This window comes from Ornithorhynchus anatinus, chromosome 4, assembly GCF_004115215.2.
Source record: "Ornithorhynchus anatinus isolate Pmale09 chromosome 4, mOrnAna1.pri.v4, whole genome shotgun sequence".
Lineage (NCBI taxonomy): Eukaryota > Metazoa > Chordata > Mammalia > Monotremata > Ornithorhynchidae > Ornithorhynchus > Ornithorhynchus anatinus.
In genome coordinates, this window is record NC_041731.1 from 86,870,450 (window position 1) to 86,896,006 (window position 25,557).

The 25,557-nt window shown below is 41.4% G+C and overlaps 1 long non-coding RNA gene and 1 other non-coding gene across 2 annotated transcripts in view; one reads left to right on the top strand and one right to left on the bottom strand.

Annotated features, from left to right (window-relative positions):
- LOC114811317 overlaps nt 1-25,557 on the bottom strand; it is a 184,218-nt gene that overhangs the window by 37,938 nt on the left and 120,723 nt on the right. Inside the window, exon 2 of the long non-coding RNA XR_005659997.1 lies at nt 8,996-9,096. This is a non-coding gene — a long non-coding RNA (uncharacterized LOC114811317). The remainder of the gene's footprint in view (nt 1-8,995; nt 9,097-25,557) is intronic.
- LOC114811838 lies at nt 7,564-7,701 on the top strand. The gene has a single exon (XR_003759534.1). It is a non-coding gene; the product is annotated as a small nucleolar RNA SNORA7 (small nucleolar RNA).

Genomic DNA, 25,557 nt, shown 5'->3' on the forward strand with positions numbered 1-25,557 from the left:
TTACCAGGATAATGAGAGGTTCATTTTCCTTTTAGGTCAGAGGCTTCTCTTAGAAACCCCTGTACATCACTATGAGAGGTGATTGTTAGCAATGTCTAGGTGTGTTCATATCAGAATCTATGTGTGTTGTTTAAATATATATATTTATTCAATATAATTGATTAAATAATCCTAATTGGTATTAAGATCCAAGACTGTATTGACAAGACAATTGGTTTCCGAAAGAGAGAAAGAGCATATCTCACCATAAACCTCTGAGAGGATGCCTAACCTCCTCTGGACTGATTATCCAGGATGTGCTCCCAGGGATGAACAGAATAAGTGAATGGGGACTCTCTTAAAAGGATGGGGAGGTCTCTATCACGTGGCAGGAGGCAAAACACAATCAGGAATGGAGGCCAGGACCAGGGATCACTCAGCTAGATCATGACTGGGGGACAAGGTTCCCTGAGGCAGGACATGATCAGGAGCAGAGGTCAGGGCCAGGGATTGCTAAGCTAGATCGTGTTTGCGGGACATAGTTCCCTGTGGCAGGAGGCAGGATACAATTGGGAGCTGAATCCAGGAACAGAGATTGCTCAGCTGTACCATATCTTTCAGTGGGTGAAGTAAAGCAGAGATCTATATGGGACCTTGATCAATCAGAGAAACAGCATGGCCTAGTGGAACGAGTATTAGCTTTGGAGTAAAAAGAACCTGGGTTCTAATCCCAGCTGTGCCATTTGTCTCCTTTGTGACTTTGGGCAAATCACTTAACTTCACTGTGCTTGTTACTTTTTCTTTAAAATGGGAATTAAAGCTAAGAGCCCCATATGGGACATGGAGTGGGTCAAACCTGATTTTCCTGTATCTATCCCAACACTTAGTACAGTGCCTGTCACATGGTAAGCGCTTAAATATGAAAAAAATCAGTGGTATTTACTGAGCACTTTTTGTGTGCAGAATACTGTGCTAAGCACTTTGAAGAGTACAACACAATAGAGTAGATAGATCCAGTCCTTGCCCATAAAGAGCAGCAGTGGGATCTCCAAAAGTAATTTTAGTGATTGACCAGCAAAAGAAAATCACCTAACACCTATTCTCCAGAGAAGGGATCCACTCATTTTGGCAAGCACTGAGGATCACCACCGCTTATGTTTCCTATGTTTAGGTTATTGGAAATGTTGAGGATGGAAGATATTCATGCAATCAGCTGAAACTCTAAAATGGGTCAGAGCAGACTGCTGAATAGAGAAGGGTTTCAAGAGGCAGACTCGAAAACAGAGAAACAGGCCTGATACGGGACACCCCCATTAGTAGAGCAAGGCTTTCTTTATATAGCAGAGTAAAAATATATATGGATATATATATATATATACATTTCAGTCTCATTTACCATCATGGATAGGATTTCACTTTCAATGGTGCTTTCTTCCAAAATGAGAGAGCTTCATATTGGCCACCTTTTGCACAACAGGTTTTATTTACTCATGAATTTTGCTTTGTTTTAGGTCTTGGGTTTGTTTGTTTTTTTTTTTTTTTTACTAATTATTTAGACATTCAGATTCAAAATTAGGTGGTTGCCTAATTAGGATGAGAAAGAAGCGGATGGTTTCTGTAATCAATGCTATGGTGGAGAAAACTCTCTGGAAAGCTCATCATGCCTTGTACCTTCCTTGCCTTTCTGCTTCCATGCTCCCTAAAAGTATTTGGCCCCAAAGTCTCAATTCAATTTAAAAATTAAATGTAGTCTATCTCCTTTTTTAAACGAAAGCTTTGGCTAATAAAATCCCTTAGGCTGTTACAATTTGATAGTAATTGATTATAGATACTTTTAAATGAGACACCATTCATAAACATAGACCCATTAAATGAGCTTTAGAACTAGCAGTACTCCTTTGGCCCTGCAGTGTAACATATCTGATTTATGATTTATTCACTTGTTCTTATACTCTTGTCACAAAATTTTTCTAAAACTCATAATGTACCTTTGATACGTGTTTAAGACTCCTAAAGACCGATTCACCTGCTGCTGTATGTAGTGGGGTTTTTATCAGATACAGTCTAATAGAATTTTTGTGCGTAGTTATTGAACAAGTCTGGTATTGTCCAACAGTGATCTGTTCACGAAAGATTACAGACTTGGGAATGTACTTCTTTTTCCAAAGGAGGTTGATTTAGTCTCAAAGCTAGGTCTAAGAAGAATCTATAGATATACTTCCAACTTTTAAAGGACAGCTCAATACTATAAGTCTTTCAATCAATGAATTAATGGCATTCATTGAGTGCTTACTGTGTGCACAGCACTGAACTAAGTGCTTGGGAGAGACTATACAGTGTAGCTGGCTTGGAATTACTAGTTGTATGATCTCAATTCCCCCAATATAATACTTTTCTTTTAGTAGTCTATTGTGATAGCACTAATTAATTTTAATACATGTATTTTTCACATCACTCTTCACTTTGAAATAACTCTCTTTTTTCACCACTGGAAATGTCTAACACCTTAAAACAGCTTTCTGTTTTTTCTGTAAGCCTTTGAAGCTTATTGACTGACTGGAATAGACAGATTTAAGATCATTTCAAATTAACATTATACAATAACAAATACATTGAGTGTAATCACAGATTTTTTTATTAGCAGGATCTTGCTTTTTGGCTGAATAGAATGTGAATGATAACTGTGAAATCCAGTATAAAACCATTCTGTTCAATTTATTTCTTTTGGTAGACTGCCAATGTAGTATGCTTTGTTTTAATCAAATACATATTAATACAGTCTTGGTCAATTTTTCACATCTTGGAAAAGGCTTTAATACACTTTACATTACACATATACAGGTTAGGATTAATTTAGTGGCTGGCTAGGGCTTTAGGTCAGTCCTCCATACTGTAAGTTCATAATGGGCAGGAAACAAGTCTGCTAATTCTGTTGTATTGTACTCTCCAAGTGCTTAGAACTGTGCTTTGCGCATAGTAAGCACTTAATAAATACCACTGATAAATTGATTGATGGAGAAGGGGTATGGGACTGGTGCAGAAGATGCCCCAAATCACACCCCTCTTGAACTTACCAACACAGCAACAGATTGAAACATTCTGCAGAGGGAGTTCTTCCTTCTTCCCAAAATTGCCACTGCAAAGAAGCTCATGCTGTCATACCTGGCTCTTAAAGGGAACACTACCCTTTAATTGTCAGGTAATAAGTAGCAGAAGATAGGAACAGCTTCCTACTCCTTAGTCATGCCCCCTAGATGGTATTGATTAACACAAATACATGCTAATCACTGCCCTGCTCCCACATCTTCATCTAAGTGCTTCCAGGAGTAATCTTGGTTTCATGGTTTAGAAAGCTTATTAAGTAGATGATAATAATAATTACAGTATTTGTTAAGTGCTTACTATGTGCCACACACTGTATTAAGCACTGAAATGGATACAAGAAAATCAGGTTGGACGCAGTCCCTTCCCACATGGGGCGCACAGTCAATCTCTATTTTACAGGTGGGGTACTGAGGCACAGAGAGGTGAAGTAACTTGCCCAAGGTTACACAGAATAATAATTATAATAATTATGGTATTTGTTAAGCACTTACTATGTGCCAAGCACTGTTCTAAGCACTGGGGTAGATACAGTATAATCAAGATGCCCCACTTGGGGCTCACAGTCTTAATCCCTATTTTACAGATGAGGTAACTGAAGCACAGAGAAGCTAAGTGACTTGCCTGAGGTCACACAGCAGATAAGAGGCGGAGGCAGGATTAGAACCCACATCCTCTGACTCCCAAACCGGGCTCTTGCCACTAAGTTATGCTGCTTCTCTAAGCCACACTACTTGTCTGCACAGAAGACAAGAAGTGGAGCTGGGATTAGAAGCCATGACCCTTGACTCTCAGGCCCATACTCTATCCTTTATGCCATGCTGAGATAGTGGCTAGAAAACCCAGTTCTGGGTCCCCTTCTATACTCCATTTACACCCATGCTCTTGGAGAACTCATTCCCTCTCATGGTTTTGCCTATTATCTATCTCCTTATGGGTATTTTCCAAATCTACCTCTCCAGCCCTGTCCTCTCTCTTTGCAGTCTTGCATATCCTTCTGCCTCAGGACATCTTTATTTAGATTCCTTGCTTGTATCTCAAACTTAAGAAGTCCATAAAGAAACTCTTCATTTTCTCATCTAAACCCCGTCTTTTCCCAGACTTTTCCATAAGTGTTCTCTTCCCTATCTCAGAAGCCCACAACCTTGGCATTAACCTCAACTCATCTCTCTCAATTTCATATTGTCACCAAATCCTGCCCCTTCTACCTTCAGAACAACATTAGGTTCCTCCCCTTCTTCTCCATCCCAGTCGCTCCAACGGTGATCCAAGCACCAATCATATCCAATTTCCATTATTGTACCAGCCTTCTCACCTTCTTTCTCTTCTATTTCCAGTTGCTACTTTACACTGTCACCCAGATCCACTTTTTCTAAAAATCCACTAAATCTGGGTCTTCTCAGTCCTCAAAAACCTACAATGGTTGCTCCTCCATCACTGCATCAAACAGAAACTCCTTACTATGGCTTGAAGGCATTCAGTCAGTGCTCTTTCCCTTACCTCGCTGATCTACTATTATCAAGTCCACACACTTTGCTTCTCTGTCAACCTACTCACTGTACCTCCAGCATACCTTTCTTTGTGCTGATCCCTTGAGCATGTTCTGGAACTCCCTCTCCCATCACACCCTTGTGGGCAGGGAATGTGTCTGCTAACTCTGTTGCGTTGTACTCTCCCAAACACTTAGCAGAGTGGTCCATGCACAGTATGTGCTCAAAAAATACCACTGACATTGACAGATCATCACTCTCCCCACCTTAAAAGCCAGAGGCACCTTCCCTGGCTAGGCCCCCATTCCCCTATTTACCCTCCCTTCTATGTCATGTATTCACTCTGATCTGTCCCTTTAAGCAATTTGATATTTACTCCTCTTCCACTCCCAAGCACATATGTACACATCCCTTTGTAATTTATTTTAACAACCAACTTCCTCTCTATTCATTCAATAGTATTTATTGAGCGCTTACTATGTGCCAAGCACTGTATTAAGCACTTGGAATGTACAATTTGGTAACAGATAGAGACAGTTCCTGCCCATTGACGGGCTTACAGTCTAATCAGGGGAGACAGACAAAAACAATAGCAATAAATAGAATCAAGGGGATGTACATCTCTTTAACAAAATAAAGAGGGTAATAAAAATATATACAAATGAGCGGACAAGCACAGTGCTGAGGGGAGGGAAAGGGAGAGGGGGAGGAGCAGAGGGATAGGAGGGAAAAAGAGGGCTTAGCTGAGGGGAGGTGAAGGGGGGGTAGAGAGGCAGCGGAGGGAAAAGGGGAAGCTCAGTCTGGGAAGGCCTATTGGAGGAGGTGCACTCTCAGTAGGGCTTTGAAGAGGGGAAGAGAATTAGTTTGGCGGAGGTGAGGAGGGAGGGCATTCCAGGACCACGGGAGGACGTGGCCCAGGGGTCGACTGTGGGATAGGTGAGAACGGGGGACGGTGAGGAGGTGGGCGGCAGAGGAGGGGAGCCTACGGGGTGAACAGTAGAAAGAGAGAAGGTAGGAGAGGTAGGAGGGGGCAAGGTGATGGAGAACTTTGAAGCCTAGAGTGAGAAATTTTTGTTTCGTGCGGAAGTTGATAGGCAACCACTGGAGGTTTTTAAGAAGGGGAGTGACATGCCCAGAGCGTTTCTGCAGGAAGATGAGCTGGGCAGCGGAATGAAGAATAGACTGGAGCGGGGAGAGACAGGAGGAAGGGAAAACAGAGAGAAGGCTGACACAATAATCCAGCCGGGAAATTATGAGAACCTGTACCAGTAAGATAGCCGTTTGGGTAGAGAGGAAAGGGCGGATCTTGGCGATATTATAAAGGTGAGACCCGCAGGCCTTGGTGACGGATTGGATGTGTGGGGTGAGGGGAGCTGAGTCAAAGATGACACCAAGGTTGCAGGCCTGAGAGATGGGAAGGATGGTCGTACCATCCACAGTGATAGGGGAGTCAGGAAGGGGACAGGGCTTGGGAGGGAAGATAAAACTGGGGGCAGGGCTCATGTCTACCTACTCTATTGTATTGCACTCCCCCAAGGAGTTACTACAGTGCTTCCATACAGTTAGTGCTCAATGAAGACAACTGAGTGAATTAAATGAATGGTGTTTCAGGGGCACTTGTCTGCTGTGTGACTTTGGGTAAGTCACTTCACATCTCTGTGCCTCATTTACTTCATCTATAAAATGGGGATTGAGACTGTAAGCCCCACATGGGACAGGGACTGTGTCCAACTCAATTTGCTTGTAACCAGCCCGGTGCTTAGTACCGTGCCTGGCACATAGTGCTTAACAAATACCATCATCATCAGGTGAAATGAAAAGCCAGAAATGTTCACAGTAGAGAGGTAACTCTGTGCATTCCTGTAGGCGTGTTTATTTATTAGGGTGCATCCTCATTATATTTTGGAGTGTCCTTGTGACTTGAAGAAAGTAGGGGACTTACTGCAACCCTGTTCCTTCCCCAACACCCCATCCCCCTCTCTGCTGATACTCTGGTGGTGCTGTAGTTATATCATCCTTTAACACTACTTATGATCTCATCTATATTCAGTCCTATGCGATACTGAAAGGGTGCATGGGAAAACTCTAGATAGTCTAGCCCCCAGGCCTGGCCTTCAGAGGCCATTAGAGAAGCAGCAGGGAGTAGTGGATTGATCACAGGCCTGGTCATGGTTTCTAATCCTGACTCTGCCACTTTGCTGTGTGACCTTGGGCAAGTCACTTCACTTCTCGGCACCTCAGTTACCACCTCCATAATAATAATAATAATAATGGTATTTGTTAAGCACTTACTATGTGCCAAGCACTGTTCTAAGCACTGGGGTAGACACAGGGAAATCAGGTAGTCCCACGTGGGGCTCACACTTTTAATTCCCATTTTACAGATGAGGTTCCTGAGGCACAGATAAGTTAAGTGACTTGCCCATGGTCACACAGCAGACAAGTAGCCAAGACAGGATTGGAACCCACATAAAATGGAGATCGAGACTGAGAGACCCACATGGGACAGAAACTGTGTCCAACCCAATTTGCTTGTATTTACCCCAGTGTTTAGTGCCGTGCTTGGCACACAGTAAGCACTTAAATACCATAATTATTATTATCAGCTAACAGAACTGTATGTGTGTGCATGTGTGTAGTATGTGAGAGGGTGTATACAAAAGTGTGGTATGTGTACAGAAGCGTGTGGACGATATGTGAGCTAGGTTGAGCATGTGTGTAATTGTCCTCTATGCTGGAAGAAGGAAGTGTCAGTCTACATTTTTTCCTATGAAAAGCTTTACTTTTACTTATACCAATTTCTTGGAACCTATTATAGCAGTAGTGATTGATCAGTTGATGATTAAGGAAAAACAAAGTAAAATTCTGAACCACTGAGGCTAGATTGAAAGCTCTTGAGGTTAGAGATAAGCCCACTGTTGTATTTCCTCAATCACTTAGAATAGTGTGCCATAAACACTAGATAGTAGATATTGTATTGTACTCTCCCAAGCCCCTTTCTGGGTCACAACTTGAGAGTTTTCAGGACTCTACCAGTCTCGACTATGGGAGGGAGAGTTAAGCAGAGGCATAACCATTCCATTCCCAGCTTGGGCAGTGGCTAGTGAGTGGAAGGCAATCTGCTACAAATCAAAACTCACCTGTGCTGGCAGCAGCGGCATGGGAGAGAGTCGAATGTGGGGACTCAAATTTACTGTGCAGGAGGCAGTGGTAAACCTCTTCCATATTTTTAACAAGAAAATCTAGGGATACACTACCACAACAATTGTGGATGGAGATGGGGTGTTCAGGGAGAGATGTATGTACATAACATCGTTGTGGGTCAGGAACAACTCAACAGCATAAGACTAGACTCTCCCAAGCTTTTAGTACAGTGTTTTGCACACTGTAAGTGCTCAAAAAATATGAGCAAATTGAATAGATTGATTGGGTAATTTCACTTTACAAGGAAAAGAATGTAGGAACTGGGATGAAGACAAGGACACAAAGGCAGGGATTTGGAGACAAAACCAGGACCAGCATGGGTTTTTTGTCAATATTTAGGTGAACTCAATCTAAAATTAAACTTCTAATGATCAGAGGTCAACAAATTGCATTATATATTTCCAACTAATTCACTTCCTTGACAATCTCACATTGCAAATCACAACTTGGAAGTGCTTCCCATCCTCTTGTCCTTATCCCATTTGCTCACTCTTGCCAGTCTCACCCTTGTTCCTTACCCCTTGGGATTTCTTCCCTTCTTGCCATTTCTATTTCTCTCTTCATAGGCTAAGGGGATTTTCCTAAAGCTGGTTGGGCCTTCCAGTTGGGATTGAAATGTACTGTCATGAACTCTTAATACTTTATATATTCCTTGAGTACATCACTTTACTTCATGGGGAAGGAAAAAAGTAGAGAAAAGCAGATTGACAGAGAAGGGGAAAGGAAGGCTGTGGGAGAGAAAATTCCTTAAGAAATGGGGGAGAAACATGGTATGTTTTGGGGAGGGATTGAAGTGGGAAATTCCCTGAGGGTGATGGGGTTGGGGGGAAGAATTGGCAGTTGAATAGGGAACCCTTCAGTGTCAGGTTACATACCAAAAATTGGGCTCCTGATACATAGACACTGAACAGTTTACTTATGGTGGAAGGGCCGTCAGAATGCAGAGTATTTAATGGTGTGCGAAATGTCTACAATTGGTCTGACAAACTATTAGGTTGATGTTTTACTTGGGGGTATTTCATTTTCAGTAGTTTATCCTTTTGTTTTGCAGATGCTGCTAGAGTTTACAAATAGATATAAAGTAACATCTCTGCCAAGCTGCTTCAGCTGACCCAGACCATCAGACATCAACCTGGACAGAAAGCTGCCCGAGGACACAGATTTCTCTGCCGAGCTGCCCTAGATGGCTCAGGACATTGCGCAGTGGAACCACTACCTACCTTCTGCCTTCCAGGATACATGGATTTCTCTCAGGACCTGCTGCGGCTGAAAAGTGGCCATTCTTTCATTTTCCTTCTCTCTGCATCCCAGCCTGAATCCTCTGTGGAGAAAACAGAACCGGCGTGGCTGTCTGACACCCTGGTGACCAAACACTGGATTTTTATACATTTATAGCTACCTTTTTCCATATCAACCCAGCCCTCTGTTTACTCCTAAACATTTGTCTCTTTCCTCCCAAGGACCTGCATTCACTTTTGCAATTTAATCACAGTCTCCCTAGCTGCTCTCTCTAGAGGAGTCATGTTCTTCCATTCCCTCAGGCTCATTGGGAAAAGGGGAGCATTTGGCTTCCTTTTCACTAGCCAGGACCACAGTTGCATCATTCCATCTCCCCCAACTCTCTCTTTCCCCTTCTTTGAAGCCCACATCATCCACCTTTACCACACACTCCAGATACTAATCATGGTCATCTTCTGTCCTCCTTCCCCACATCCAACTCTGAACTATTTTAATCCCTTTCTCATGTTTCTTCTCCCTTTTTTTCCATATCCCTGCATTGAACCTCAGGGACTACAATATCTATAAGGATGATCCTGATAACACTACTTCTGCCCACTTTCTCTCACTCCTTACACCAGTAACCCCCCCCCCCCCCCCCACTCCACCTAAACTCATCCACTTACCAGTTTGGACACACATTCGATCTCATCATCTCTATTCACTGTACAAACTCTGTCCTCACCAACCCTGAAATCCCTCTATCCAATCACAAGCTCCTCACTTGCCTGTCTCCCCCACATCCCCTCACAGCAAGTCTTTCCTGTTCCCCCACAAAGACCACTGATCTTTTGATCCCAGCCAATTTTCTCAAGTCATCATGACCCATTTAGTCTCCATACGCAAACTACCTTCCTTTGATGATCAAATTGACATCCTCAAAACCATCCTCTCTACTGAACCCAACACACTCACACCCCTATATCTTCTCTAATCTCATATCACTAACCATCAGCCCTGGACATTGTGACAGATCATTCTCTCCACCTTTAAAACCTTATTAAAATCACATCTCCTCCAAAAAGTCTTCTCTAAGCCCCTTCTTTTCTCATTTCCACTACTCCCACTTCCTTCCACATCATCCTTGAACATGAATTTTCACTCTTTTTTCACCCCTTCCTCAACCCATAGTCTGTGGTGAGAAAGATGAAATTGAGACTAGGTTGATGTTCAAGAAATAAAGTGTGAGGTATAGTATAGCAGGAGATCAGTGAGGTAAGGCAGAAGGGGCAAAGCTAATTATATACCTTAAAGACAATGTTAAGGAGTTTCTGTTTGGCGGATGTGGATGGGAAACCAATGGAGGATTTTAAGTAGTAGGGATATAGGGCATAAACAGCTTTATAGAAAAAGTGATCTGGGTAGTAGAGTGGAATATAGTGTGAAGTGGAATGAGAGAGGAGCTAGGGAGTTCAGTGAGGAGGCTGATATGATAGGTAAGGTGGGATTCAAGTGCTCGGATCAATCTGTAATAGTATGGATGCATTGAATTCTAGGGTAGATCCTAGGGCTGCAAGGTCGACATCAATATTTGGTGACAGACTGAATATGTGCATTGAATGAGAGAGATATTAATGATAATGCCATGGTTACAGGCTTGTGTGACACAGAAGATACTGGGGCTATTTACAGTGTGGAGAAAGCCAGTGGGGAGGACAAGGTTTGGGTGTGAAGAGGAGTTCTGTTTCAAACATGTTAAGTCCTCTCAACTTATCCTCACTTCTCTCCCATTGTCTTCCAGATGGCACACTTCACTCTTCTCAAGCCAACCTACCTATTGTGTCTTGCTATCACTTCTTTCACCATTAACCTCTTGATCCTTCCCACTTCTTACCCAGAAAGCCACTGCTCTGCTCATCAACAAAGCTTTTTTGGAAATCACCTCTCCTTCAGGAAGCTTTCCCTAACCTCTTCTCTCTCTCTAGATTGTAAATTTGTCCTCTTGACTGAAAGCTCATTATGGGCGGGGAATGTATGTGTCTACCAACTCTATTATAATGTACTGTCCACAGTGCTTAGTGCAGTGTTCTGCACACAGTAAGCACTCAATAAATATGATTGGCTTCCCACATACACACTGCCACTTAAGCATCAATGTGTCACTCAAGCTCTTAGGAACTCATCTTATCCAGCAACCTATAGCATTTATGTATGCATCTTTAAAATTTGTTACTTCTTCTTATTTGCAGTTTATTTTATCAATCTATCCTATTTATAGTGCAGTAACTGTGTGTAGAACACTATACTAGACACTTGTGAAAATACAATATAACAGACTTGGTAGACATGTTCCCTGTCTACAAGGAGTTCACAGTTTAGAGGGACTAGTATCTGTTTTCCTCCCTTGAGGGCTGGATTTCCTTGCCCACTGTGCTGCCTATGTACCTGTGTCCTTATCTCCTAAACACTTAGGCATTCCCCAGCACTTACAAATATATCTTCATTCTCAATTGTTTTCCTTAAGGGTAATTTATTTCAACGCCTGGTTCTCCCCACTAGATTGTAAAATCATTTAGGGTAGAGATCTACTTATGCCTTTGAACTGTCTCATGCACCTAGTACAAGTGCCCACACAGAATAAGAGCTCAATAGTGATATTGAAGGATACTAACTTTATTAGACCCTCTTAAAGTGCTCTGCACAGAAGTGTTAAGTAAATGCTATTGATTAATTACTGCACAAACTGCTACTTGTGTTCATTTTAAATGCTTACACTTTTATGACAGCAGAAGAATGCTCAGTATATTCTCAGATTAGGCCTTCTACTGCCTAGCCATCATCCATTTAGCACTGAGATTTATCATATTAGATTTCTTTCTGGCCATTAATTTCTTTCATCAAAAATAATAAAATTATCATTTGGGAATTTGCATTTAAAGTTATAACCCATAGTATATTTAATATTTAAATTTAACTACAAGCAAAAACCACAGATATTTTGGTATTCATATTCAATCTGTCATATCATTTGAGAATTCAAAGTTAATTACCAAGTATATAATTTCATGAGCACATTCTACATCATTAGTCATTATGAACATCTGGCTAAAATACATCTTAATACAAAAATTATAATTAGCCTCTCTTTTCTCCCTCACATATCTCATTTGAAAATATTCCCAGAAAATTTAAATACACCTTCAGAATACTTCTACATATTTATTCTCCTCCTAACCTTAAAGACAATTTTTTTTCTGGAGCTTAATGTGGGTGATTAGTGTGGCTTCCAAGAGAAAACAAATTTGAACTATAATTTATTTGGTGAAGCCTCCCAAAATGATTGTGTAACCTGCCACAGTGTTTTGAAGCCTCTTCCACTAAGTAGTTTAAACAACTTTAGCCATCATCCTAGTATCAAAGGGGTGGAACTGTGAAGAGTAAGGTAGGACAATCCATGATCCCTTCTCCTAACCCTCCTGCAGCTACCTTTCTGTTCCTCTCAACAAACATGACACCCCCACATGATTTATGTACATACCTTATGCTCTGCTTCTATCTCTATCTGTAATTTACTTTGATATCTATCTCCCCTCTCTCCATTCTGAACCCTAAAGCAGCAATAACACCCCTGAAGCCCCCGATCCTCCTCTCCTTGTCCAACCTAGAGGAGATAGGTGTGGTGGGGCAACAGGGCTGGGGATGAGGAAGAATAGTGATTTTTGATTTTTTCAGAAATATTCCCTCTGTCTCTCGGTCTCTGAGTCCCACTATGATTCCACTATCACAGAGAGGATCATTCAATCAATCAGAGCCTATCTGCAAGAACCAATCATAAGATGTGGCTCATGTGCATGCTGTAAATGAACCTCTTCAACCAGATGGAGGATGATCAGCTAGAAGCACCGAAATACAGCCTTAATCCTCTCAGTTGTAGTAAATGCAGTAAAAGTACACTTATTGTGTACCCTACTACAGGTAGTTCAAAATGTTATCTTTGTTCTTAAGATCTGTGCTACTTTTGTCTCTTCCCTGTCTTTTACCTAAATAGTCAGCTGATCTCTAAATTCTGCCCATTCTTCTTTAATAATATTTGCAGGATAAGCTCCTTTCTCTCCACCCTCACTACCACTGTCCTGGTTCATTACTCTGCTTTGTGAAAACCTTCAGTCGCTACCCACTTCTTATTTAAAACACAAAACTCTAATTGCTGAAGTTAAGACTCTCCACCAGCAGTTCTTCTTACTTAACCACTCTCTTTTTCCACTACACCCTAGCTCATGGTCTTTACTCCCAAAATAAACTTTTTAGTGAACCTCATTTGCATTTCTTCCATCTCATACTCTGCCACTTCATTTCTTCTTACATTTAAAGCCTCTTAAAATGTCATCTGCATGTCATATATTCCCCAATCTGCTCCACAGTCATTTACCAGCCACCTTAGCACTTACATATTTAACTGTCTATTGTTCATTTTGGTTTTCACCACTTGAAAAGAACACACTTTTTATTACTATTACATGATTGGCATTTTAAAAACACTTTTCATAATTATATGCAAACTTCTGCAGGAGTCTCTATATTTTCCTTTTGTTTTATGTTCCCAAGCAGCTAATACAGTACTTCGCTCATGGTTGGTTCTCAAAAAATAGCATTACTACTGGGATAATGCTAAGATAGAGAAATCATAGTGGGGGAGCCCTGTGTGGCTTCCTGTCTTTCCCTTCTCAGGCATTGCTTCCAAGATGCTATCCTCTACTGAGCCTCCCTTCACTGTCTTGGACATTCCCATTTATTTGGCTCCAAATTGATCTTTTTCAATAAATAGTAATAATAATTCCATTATTTGTTAAACCCTTACTATGTGTCAAGCACTGTACTAAGCACTGGCTAGATACAAGTTAAGCGGGTTCCACATGGGGCTCACAGTCTTAGTAGGAGGGAGAACAGGCTTTGAATCCTCATTTTGAGGATGAGGGACCTGACGCGCAGAGAAGTTAAGTGACTTACCCAAGGTCACACAGCAGACAAGTGGCAGAGAGAGGATTAGAACTCAGGTACTCTTATTCCCAGGCCTATTCTCTTTCCAATAGGCCATTCGATCAATCAATCAATGGTATTTATTGAGTACTTACTGTGTGCAGGGTAGTGTCCATAGTGCTAGGAAATCTCGAATACAATAGATTAATGGACATAATCCCTGCTCTCAAGGATTTTACAGTCTAGCTGGGTAAATCACAAATTGTCAAGGTAAATCACAGCTAGAGGAAGAAGCAGCATATAAGGATATGTACATAAGTTATGTGTGGGTTGGGTGAATATCAAAGTACTTAAGAAATAGTACGTACCTTAAAGCATAAAAAAGATGCAGAAAGGAGGGAAAATATGCTGGGGAACTGAAAGGTTAGTCAGGGAAGGCTTCCTGGAGGACATATGATTTTGCTAAAGTTTTGAAGATGGGAAGAGTGGTGTTCTTTCAGATAAGAAGTAGGAGGAAGTTCCATGCCAGAGGGAGGAGGTGAGCAAGGTATAAAGCTTACTATTTTTTCTTATGGAGAGATGAGGCTTGAAAATTAACAATAATAATAATAATGATGGTATTTGTTAAGCGCTTACTATGTGCAGAGCACTGTTCTAAGCGCTGGGGAAGACACAGGGGAATCAGGTTGTCCCACGTGGGGCTCACAGACTTCATCCCCATTTTACAGATGAGGTAACTGAGGCACAGAGAAGTGAAGCGACTTGCCCACAGTCACACAGCTGGCAAATGGCAGAGCCGGAATTTGAACTCATGACCTCTGACTCCAAAGCCAAATTAGAGTAGGATCCACACAGTGCAGGATTTGTGGACAAATTAGTCAAATATACTTGCCCACTTCTCAATCAAAATCCTTTCTTGCCTTCCTAATCAGTGCTGGTAGCTATCCAATCAGCTCATTTCTCTGGGGATTCCATTTTTCTACTTCTAAGGCCATTTTTATGTATCTTGACAGCAAATAAACTGACTTCTGAAGGAAAGATCCGTAATTCCTCTTTCTAATAACTATTACCTTGACCTCATCTATTTTGCTGCTGAACTCTTGCCCACATCCTACCTCTGGCCTGGAATGCCCTCCCTCATATCGGACAGATAATTGTTGTCCCCCACTTCAAAGCCTTATTGAAGGCACACCTCCACCAAGAAGTCCTCTTCTCCCAGTCCTTTCTGTGCCACTCTTACTTGCTCTTCCATTCATCCTCCTTCCCATACCCACAGCACATATGTATATATCAGTATAGATCTGTAATTTATCTATTTATTTATATGTCTATCCCCCCTCTAGACTGTGAGCTTGTTGTGAGTAGGAATGTATCCATTGGTTGTTATATTATACTCTCCCAAGCGCTTAGTTCAGTGCTTTGCACACAGAGCTCAATAGATATGATTGAACTAGTTTTCCTAATTCATTTCCTAACTAGGTTTCCAAATATCCTCTCCTAAGGTTACTGAAAAGAAAGCAGAACTTTTTCTTAGATATAAGCATTAAATCCAAAGTTTTTCTTAAGTCAATACTCAGCCTATTTTGTCCCCCCAACACACCAGGCTTATTATTCTATGGAAAACAAATTATGGGTTTGTTTTTCAGAAGCCATGTTGGTCATTACTGAGTGTATTTCAGACAAAGGCACTGCTCCCTCAAGGACTCACAATTGAAGTGGACTGCCAGCTCCTTGTGGGTGGGGAACATTTCTTCCAGCTCATATTGTACTCTCCCAAGCACTTAGTACAGTGCTCTGCACATAGTAAGCAGTCAATAAATACCATTGGCAAAAATATGATTGAGGGGATTTCAACATTACTATACTAGAACACAGAATGATAGGGGCCAGGCAATGAGATCACTTAAATCAATCAGTAGTATTAAGAATGAATAACAAAGGTAGGAGAAAAGTAAAAGAACCAAGGAACAATCCTTGGAAGAGGCAGATCTGCACTCTTCCCCACTCTAGGCCTTTCAGTCTGAAGTGACCGGATGCCTGTTCTAAGCAGGATTGTCAATCTATTAGGGCTTCTACTACTAATAATGATGATGGCATCTATTAAGTGTTGTCTACATAGAGATTCAGTGTTTTCTATAAGTAAACAATTATGCTAAGCACTGGGATAGATGTGAGGTATTTAGGTCAGACAGTCCCAGCCCAGCATGGGCCTCATAATCTTAGAACAGGTATTTTACCTCTAATTTATAGATGAAAAAACTGTGAAAAAGATGTTAAATGATTTAACCACAGTCAAAAAAATGATTTAACCAGAGGGCAAAAATAGGACAGCTGGACTTTCTGACTCACATTTCTAATCTCTTTCCACTAGGTCATGCTGTCTCCCCATCTTACTACTGTCTGAAACGGCCATAGCAGGGCCCGTCAGCTATACCAGGTTAGCTGGAAATGGACCTAGTGGCACTACAGCAGGAAGAGTAAGGAGGGAATGGCTCCCTGACCTCCTTCATCTCTCTCCTACTATTCCTCTTCAAGCTACTTGAGCAAGTTGTCTTCGCTGACTGCCTCTATGTCTTGTATTCTAATTCTCTACTTGACCCTCTACAATCTGGATTCTGCACCTTCCACTTATTTTTTTGGTATTTGTTAAGCACTTACCCTAAGCACTGTTCTAAGCACAAGTTAATTAGGTAGGACACAGTCTCTGACACTCATGGGGCTCAGAGTTTAAGCAGAAGGAAATTATCCTCTCTAATGTCACCAGTGGTCTCCTTCTTGCCAAATCCAATGGCCTCTATTCCATCCAAACCTATTAGTTTATTTCAACACTATGGACCACCCTCTTCTCCTGGAAACATTATCTGACCTTAGCTTCACAGACTCTATCCTTTCCTGGTTCTCCTATCCCTCTGGCTGCTCCTTCTCAGCCTACAAGCCAATCTGCGCACTGTCTGTCTTGCCACCAACCCCTTGCCCAAGACTTCCCTCTGGCCTGGAAATTCCAAACTTTTATGTCAGATTACCAACTCCCAACCTTTAAAGCCATCCTAAAAATCCATCTTCTCCAGAAGCCCTTCCACAACAAAACCTGTATTTCCCCCACTTGCTCTCCATTTTGCATCACCTATGCACTTGGATATGTAACCATTAAGCAATTGACATTCACTCCCACTCAGCCTCACAGCACACACGCGCATACACACACACACATATATATCCACACACATATATACTTGCACACACACATGTATATATACATATATATATATATATCGTTAGTCTTTTATTCATTCATTCAATAGTATTTATTGAGTGCTTACTAGGTGCAGAGCACTGTACTAAGCGTTTGGAATGTACAAATCGGCAACAGATAGAGACAATCCCTGCCCATTGATGGGCTTACAGTCTAATCGGGGGAGACAGACAAAAACAATAGCAATAAATAGAATCAAGGGGATGAACATCTCATTAAAACAATAGCAATTAATAGAATCAAGGTGATGTACATCTCATTAGCAAAATAAATAGGGTAATGAAAATATATACAATTGAGTGGTCGAGCACAGTGCTGAGGGGAGAGGAAGGGAGAGGGGGAGGAGCAGGGGGAAGGGTGGGGAAGAGGGCTTAGCTGAGAGGAGGTGAAGGGGGCAGTAGAGGGGGAGCAGAGGGAGCAGAGGGAAAAGGGGAAGCTCAGTCTGGGAAGGACTCTTGGAGAAGGTGAGCTCTAAGTAGGGTTTTGAAGAGGGGAAGAGAATTGGTTTGGCAGAGTTGAGGAGGGAGGGCATTCCAGGACAGCGGAAGGACGGGATAGGCGAGAAAAGGGGACGGTGAGGAGGTGGGCCGCAGAGGAGCGGAGAGTGCAGGGTGGGCAGTAGAAAGAGAGAAGGGAGGAGAGGTAAGAGGGAGCAAGGTGATGGAGAGCCTTGAAGCCTATAGTGAGAAGTTTTTGTTTCGTGCAGAGGTTGATAGGCAAACACTGAAGGTTTTTAAGCGGGGGAGTGACATATCCTTAAACCTTGTCACTTTCCCTATCTAAATTACAAGGTCTGTCTTCCCTTTTAGACTGTTGGGTAGGGATTGGCTCAACCAGCTCTACTTTAGTGTACTCTCCCAAGTGCTTAGTACAGTGCTCTGCACACAGTAAGCGCTCAATAAATACCACTGGTTGATCCTTCACACTTAGTCCTCACTTTCAGCAGTGGCTTCTTTCACTGTTGCTCCCATTACCTCCATCACTGTATCTGAACCTGCCCATCATAGTGTAGTGGATAAATCATGGGCCTGGGAGTTAGAAGGTCATCTAATTATTCCCAGGTTCTAATCCTGACTCTGTCATTTGTCTGCTGTGTGACCTAGAGTAAGTCATTTTACTTCTCTGGGCCTCAGTTACCTCTACTGGAAAATGAGGATTGAAAATGTGAGCCCCATGTGGGACAAGAACTGTATCCAACATGATTTGGTTGTACCCGACCCGTTGCTTAGTACAATACCTGGCACATAGTAAGCGCTTAACAAATATGATAATTATTATGATTGTTATTATCATGGGCTGTTAAAGGGAGCTCCCAGAAAGGACAAAATTACATATAACTGGTTGGCCATCAAACTCCCCAGGAATGGTTTGCCACCACTTCCCACCCAAATGCAGCAGTGACAGAGGGCAGCAAGACAGCAAAGGATAATAGGAAAGGACATTAGTTCGGCATGTCATTTGTCTCTCTTCCTTTCCTTTCCCCCCACAATTCTGCACCACTCTCGGGTGTTTTCTGTCACTGTCCCCTGAGGACTGCCTCTGCCTTGCTTTGCTCCAGTCAAGTTTCCTGGATCTTGAAACAGGGCTTTTTCTCCTAATGCATATTTACATACCCATCCTGGAGGGCTTTTTATTTATTAACATTATTACAATACTTGTTAAGCCCTTACAATGTGCCAAACAGTGTACCAAACACTGGGGTGGAACAAGGTAATCGTACTGGACACAGTTCTTTACCCGCATGGGGCTGATAGTCTAAAATGGAGTAGGATTTAAATCTCATTGTTCAGATGGGAAACTGAGACATAGAGAAGGTAAGTGACTTGCTCAAGGTCACACAGCAGACAAGTGGCAGAGTTGTGAATAGAACCCAGGTCCTCTGACTCATAGGCCTGTATTGTTTGCCTCGCACCTTCTCTGCATGTATTACTGCTGTCTATGACAAATGACTCCTTGGCCGCTTGCTTCTGCAGCTACTCCACTTACTGACTTCAAAATCTGCCCCATATTGGTCTTGTACCCACTTTGTTACACTCTAAACCTCTTAAGTACAAATTGCTGCTCAGCCCAACACAAGGTAGAGGTTGTATGTCTCCACATCTGAACTTGTAGCCTCTGGCTGCCAGCCCCTATCCTGCAACTTTACCTACCCTTTTACTTCTTTCTCATCTCTGAAATCACTTCCTTTGGCATAAACTATCTTGCCCCTCCTGGATACCCTAACAACATTTTCCTTCCTAGGTGCGAGGGTCCTCAACTTCATCTATGCCTTTTTACTGCATTTTCTTTGTCCCATTATCTGTCTCTCTCTCACTCACTCTCTTTCTCTCTCTCTCTCACTCACACACACACACACACACACACACACACACACACACACCCTGCCAAACTCAGCCTTAAATCAACTCTATCGTCCACTTCCATTGCATCACCACTCAGTCAAGTTTAGCAATTTACCAAATAGCAGGTCAACTTTTCCACAGACTGTAAGTTCTTTGTGAGCAGGGAAAGAGTCTACCAACTTGGTTATATTGTATTCTCCCAAGTGCTTAGTTCAGTGCTCTGCACAATTAACAATAGGATTGGTTGCTTCTTGTACATTTTTGTACAACAGTGCTAGTAAATTATATTGAAATCTTTTGGAGGGCAGGGGCAATGCCTTCTTGAATCGTTTCTCCCCTCAAAACTTTCTTCATCAAAGTCCTCACTTCAACTCCACTGATATTTCAGGCCTTCAATAATCTTTTCAAACTCCTAGGATCCTTAACTCTCCTAATTTCCCATGACGTCGCTAAACACTTTACCTAATATTCTCCTCCCTCCATACATAATTCTTTCATCCTAGCTGTCTTCTATTTCCCTGTTTTTATTTTTTTTTTCTTCTAACCTATTCCCTAGTGTCCATCCCTTCTCATCTCTTAAAAATGCTGGCCTCCACATTCCTCCCATTTAACTGCCAACTTGAACCTTTCAGTTCTCTTCTGGCTCCTTCCTATCTACCTACCATGAGGACAAGCATGGTGCAGTGAATAGAGGATGGGCCTGGGATACTGAAGTTCGTGGGTTCTAATCCCAGTTCTGCCACTTGTCTGCTGTGTGACCTTAGGCAAGTCACTTCACTTCTCTGTGCCTCAGTTACCTCATCAGTACAAAGGGGATTGAGACTGTGAGCCCCATATGGGACAGAGCCTGTGTCCAACCTAATTTGCTTTTATCTACCCCAGTGCCTGGGACATAGGAAGTGCTTAACAAATGCCATAATGATTACTAATATCTATTACCTTCAAACATATCAACCTGCTCCTTATTGATAAGGCAATTCTACAATTTCACCACAATCACCTATCTTCCTCATCCTATTCCTATCTAAACTCTTTGAATACTGAGTTTATCTGAATTTATCAAGTCAATGTCAGAGGAGTGTCATTATGCATACCACCCATGATTGAAATGTGTTATTCAGAGAATTCCTCATATGTATTAAGATGCACTATAAAACCATCTTTAAAATTATTAGTCTATTAAAATACTACTTATTTTATACTACTTAGTTTTAGTGGCATTTACTACTGTGCTTACTGTGTGAAGGGCACTGTACTAAGAGCTGGGAGAGAATTCCCAAGTGGGAATTAGATGGGGGGAGGGGGGACTCAACATTTTCATTGTGGGCATGGAAAATGTTTGTTAATTCTCTTGCATTCTCCAAAGAGCTTAGTACAGTGCCTGCACAGAGAAAGCACTCAATAAATATGATTAACTGATTGATTGATTATTGCTAGGTGATACAAAATAGTTGTATTGTGCAGGAATAAGTTAAGGAAGAAATTTAAGGACCATAAATTCTGGTTTACATTCATTCAATTGTATTTACTGAGTGCTTACTGTGTGCAGAGCACTGTACTAAGTGCTTGGAAAGTACAATTGTTTTGCATGAGTGAAATCATGTAAAATGCACATATCAGTACAATTCTTCTCCCGAGGGATCTACTAATCATTTCAATAGCTGTTAATTTGCATGGTTTGCCAATTAGAATTTTGAAATAAAAATAATATTGATGATCTGACATTAGCATATAACATCTTGTATGTACATAAATATGAAGACACAAATTGAGATAATGAACATAGTGTATTTATTTTATTTAATGTCTGTCACACTCTCAAGACTGTAGCTTCTTGTGGACAGAGGTCATGTCTACCAACTCTATTTGAATTGTTCTTTCCCAAGCATTTACTATAGTGTTCTGCACACAGCAAGCGCTCAATAAACATGACTGAATGACAGGCTGATTGATAATGAACCAAATGTTGCAGATCAGAAACATACCCCACATCACAATTACAGAATTTCCATTGTTTCACAATTCTGTAGACACCTGTACATATGCAAATCAAAAGCAGTAAATGATTTGTGTTTTTCATCTTACCTATGGTTTTATCAAATTCTGCTGCATCGTTGGAAAGTTTCCAATAAATATAATAAGAATTGGAATATGATGATAGTCCACAGGGATTTATTCAGCGTGCATATAGGTTTTTACTGCTACAGGTTCTGTGACTTACTCCTTTAGTGCCACATAGAGAATGGAAATGTCAGGAAGGAAGTTGCAAAATCTTAATTTATAATGAATACTAGGATGCCATGGACAATAGGCCAACTTAATAAATCTTTTTGAAATGTCATATTGAGGTGAATTTTGTTATGAAAGCCAATTACTGAAAGATATATTGATTACCTAAATTGTGGGCTTCTTTTGGGCATGTAACCTGTCCACCATTCAATCATATTTCATTTTATTCAGTCATATTTATTGAGCACTTACTGTTTGCAAAGGACTGTACTATGATTTTTGGGCCTATAACCTGTCTACCATTCAATCATATTTCATTTAATTCAATCATATTTATTGAGCTCTTACTATGTGCAAAGCACTGTACTATGTGCTTGATTGTATTGTTTTCTCCAAGGGCTTGGTATAGTGCTTGGCACACAGTAAGCACTCAAATACCACTTATGACAATATATTAAGAAATGCTCACACTGAATAGTTATTATGGAGTTGAATCCTAGGCATTTACTCTGCACTCAGTAGTTTTAGCTAAATAGATATAAGAACAAAAATATAGGTTACCAATGTTTAAGTAAGATGAGCCCATTCTTGTATTTATTCTTGTTGAAGCAATATGGCCTACGGGATAATAATGTTGGTATTTGTTAAGCGCTTACTATGTGCCAAGCACTGTTCTAAGCGCTGGGAAAGATACAAGGTGATCAGGTTGTCCCTCATAGGGCTCACAGTCTTCACCCCCATTTTACCGATGAGGTAACTGAGGCTCAGAGAAGTGAAGTGACTTGCCCAAAGTCACACAGCTGACAAGTGGCAGAGCCGGGATTAGAACCCATGACCTCTGACTCCCAAACGTGGGCTCTTTCCACTGAATGCATGGGCCTGGGAGTCAGAAGAACCTGGGTTCTAATCCCAGCTCTGCCACTTTTCTGCTGTGTGACTTTGGGCAAGTCACTTCACATCTCTGTGCCTCAGTAACCTCATCTGTAAAATGGGGATTAAGACTGTGAGCACCATGTGGGACATGGACTGTGTATTTTGATTAGTTTGTATCTAGCCCAGTGCTTAGTTCAGTACCTGGAGAAGTGTAGGCACTTAATAAATACCACAAAAAAATTACGCTTGTTTCCTCATAGCCTCAGTGGGAGCAGAGTTCAGGCAAGGGGGAGGGCTAGAGAGAGTTCCTCTCAAACGTCTTCGAACTTGATTCCCAGGTTTGCTCATCACAGATCTTTGACAAGATCTGACAGTTTCCAATCAAGGTTAAAAAGATGAAAATATTGTCTGTCTCTCCTGTTAGCTTCCTTCTGGTCTCTATCCCCCCCTAAAATTGATTCCCCTTTTTTAATTCCTGCATTTAAAATGCTAATTTGGCATGCCTGCAAGTTAGATACTTTGGGAAGGGTAGTAACTCTTTCAGACCATTAGGGAAATGTTTTGTGAATCCAAAAAAAGTTAACTGGCTTAATAAATCTGGAGAAGCAGCATGGCTTAGCAGAAAGAGTGTGAGTTTGGGAATCAGAGGATATGGATTTTAATCCTGGCTCTGCCACTTGTCTGCTGTGTGACCTTGGGCAAGCCACTGAACTTCTCTGGGCCTCAGTTACCTCATCAGGAAAATGGGGATTAATAATAATAATAATAACATTGTTGGGATTTGTTAAGCGTTTACTATTTGCAGAGCACTGTTCTAAGTGCTGGGGTAGATACAGGGTAATCAGGTTGTCCTACGTGAGGCTCACAGTCTTAATCCCCATTTTCCTGATGAGGTAACTGAGGCACAAAGAAGTTAAATGATTTGCCAAAGTCACACAACTGACAAATTGCAGAGCCTGGATTCGAACCCATAACCTCTGACTCCCAAGCCCATGCTCTTTCCACTGAGCCATGCTGCTTCTCTGTGAGCTCCACGTAGGACAAGCTGATTACACTGTATCTACCTCAGTGCTTAGAATAGTGTTTGGCACGTAGTAAGCACTTAAAAAATCATTATTATTATTAATAAAAAGGGCAAGTACATTGAGCCAGATATGGGATATAAATTGTCATGTCTTGGATCTGTAATGTTATCAAGTCTTTTTTTGCTGTTGTTTTATTTTTTTACTGTAACTCAGTCTTTTCCAAAAATGTATTTGTAAATTTACTATTAATAGGATTAGCTATTGATAAACTACTTTTTTCTCTTAGGGAGGACCCTAATATTGAAAAAAAATATTCTTTTAAGGACGCTTTAAGATCCTTCAATAAGAAATCTTGGCCAATGACTCCTATCATTTCAAATAAGAATCAAATATACATTTAAGTTATTACTTCCATTGGCCAACCCACACTTGTAGAATAATAATGATGATGGTATTTGTAAAGTACCCAATATTGAGACTTGACTGTAATCTTTCGCCAGTCACTGAAAATAAAGGACAGAGTATATTGAGTAGTGATGAGCACAACTCCATTCATCATATAAATCTTTACATTCAAGGGATATTTCTTATAATAGAACAGAATATTTTGAAAATACTTTGACATTTTTCAAAAGAATAGGTATTCAAAAAGCATACAGAAAGCTACTACTTTCTAAAAACACTCAAGCTCCATGAGAAGAAAAATAAAATATTAAAGGGTTTTAAAGATCATTTATCAGAAAAATGCATTGTACAGTACAGGATTATCAATTCATGAAAACAATCATTCCCTCCATATCCTCTGTTCCAGTTCTCTTGGTAACCCTGTCTACAATCTGATTTCTACTCCATTCACTCCATGGAGACTGCAATTTCCAATGACCTCCTATGGTGGTCAGTCCAACTAGCCCACATCCAGGATGAGGATGTGGAAGCCAGGGGAGTCATTCTGTGGTGGGCCCTCCTTGAGAAAGTTGAATTGATGCCTTATGTGGCCGTTTTTTGGATGGAGTCAAACACAGTAAGTTCAATAAATACGACTGAATGAATGAATGAATGAGAGAAGGATTTGGAGGGAAGTGAGTTATGGGGGAGGGGGAATGTTAGGGCAGGTTGCTGGGGAAGAACACCTTTGGCCGTTACAAAGGTTAAAGTTTTGGAGCTAAGTTCTTGGGAGAGGAGGACATCGGGAAGACTCACTGTTGTGCCTGGCTGGACACAGGGCACAGCAGTGGTGGTGACTGTGGAGAGCAGACGTTCTGGTCAGGGATGGATGGAAAGATGAAGTTGTAGAGCATGAGCAAGACAGCAAGTGAGCAAGAGAGAGTGAGCAAGAGATGGCTGGAGCGGGGACTGGAGGTGGTGCCAAGAGATGAACCCTTCTCCAGCCTGGGTCCACCTGGGGAGAGACACTACCACTTTCACCCAAAGGGAGAGGGAAATGGGAAAATTAGGAGGAGGCATAGGCTTAGAAGGTAAGATGGGTAATTCTGTCTTACACATACTAGTTTTGAAATACCAGTAGGACAACCCAGGGTAGATTTTCTGGAGGTAAAAAGAGATGTGGGATTTGTTGGTTAGATGAAAGACGAGGCTAGAGAGGTAGATTTGGGAGTTGTCCAGATAGAGGCAATAAGTGAAGCAGATGATACTCAGTCTAATGCAAGAGTATCAGAAGAGAGCCTTGCAGAATGCTCATATTAAGGGGATCAAAAGCAGAGGCAGTGAATGAAACTGAGCAGGAGCAGTAGTCAGAGAGGTCAGAGGAGAGCCAGGTTAATGCCACTTCACCAGAACCAAGGCCTGATATTGTTTCAAGAATAATAAAAATAACTGTGTATCTGTTAAGTGCTTACTATGTGTCA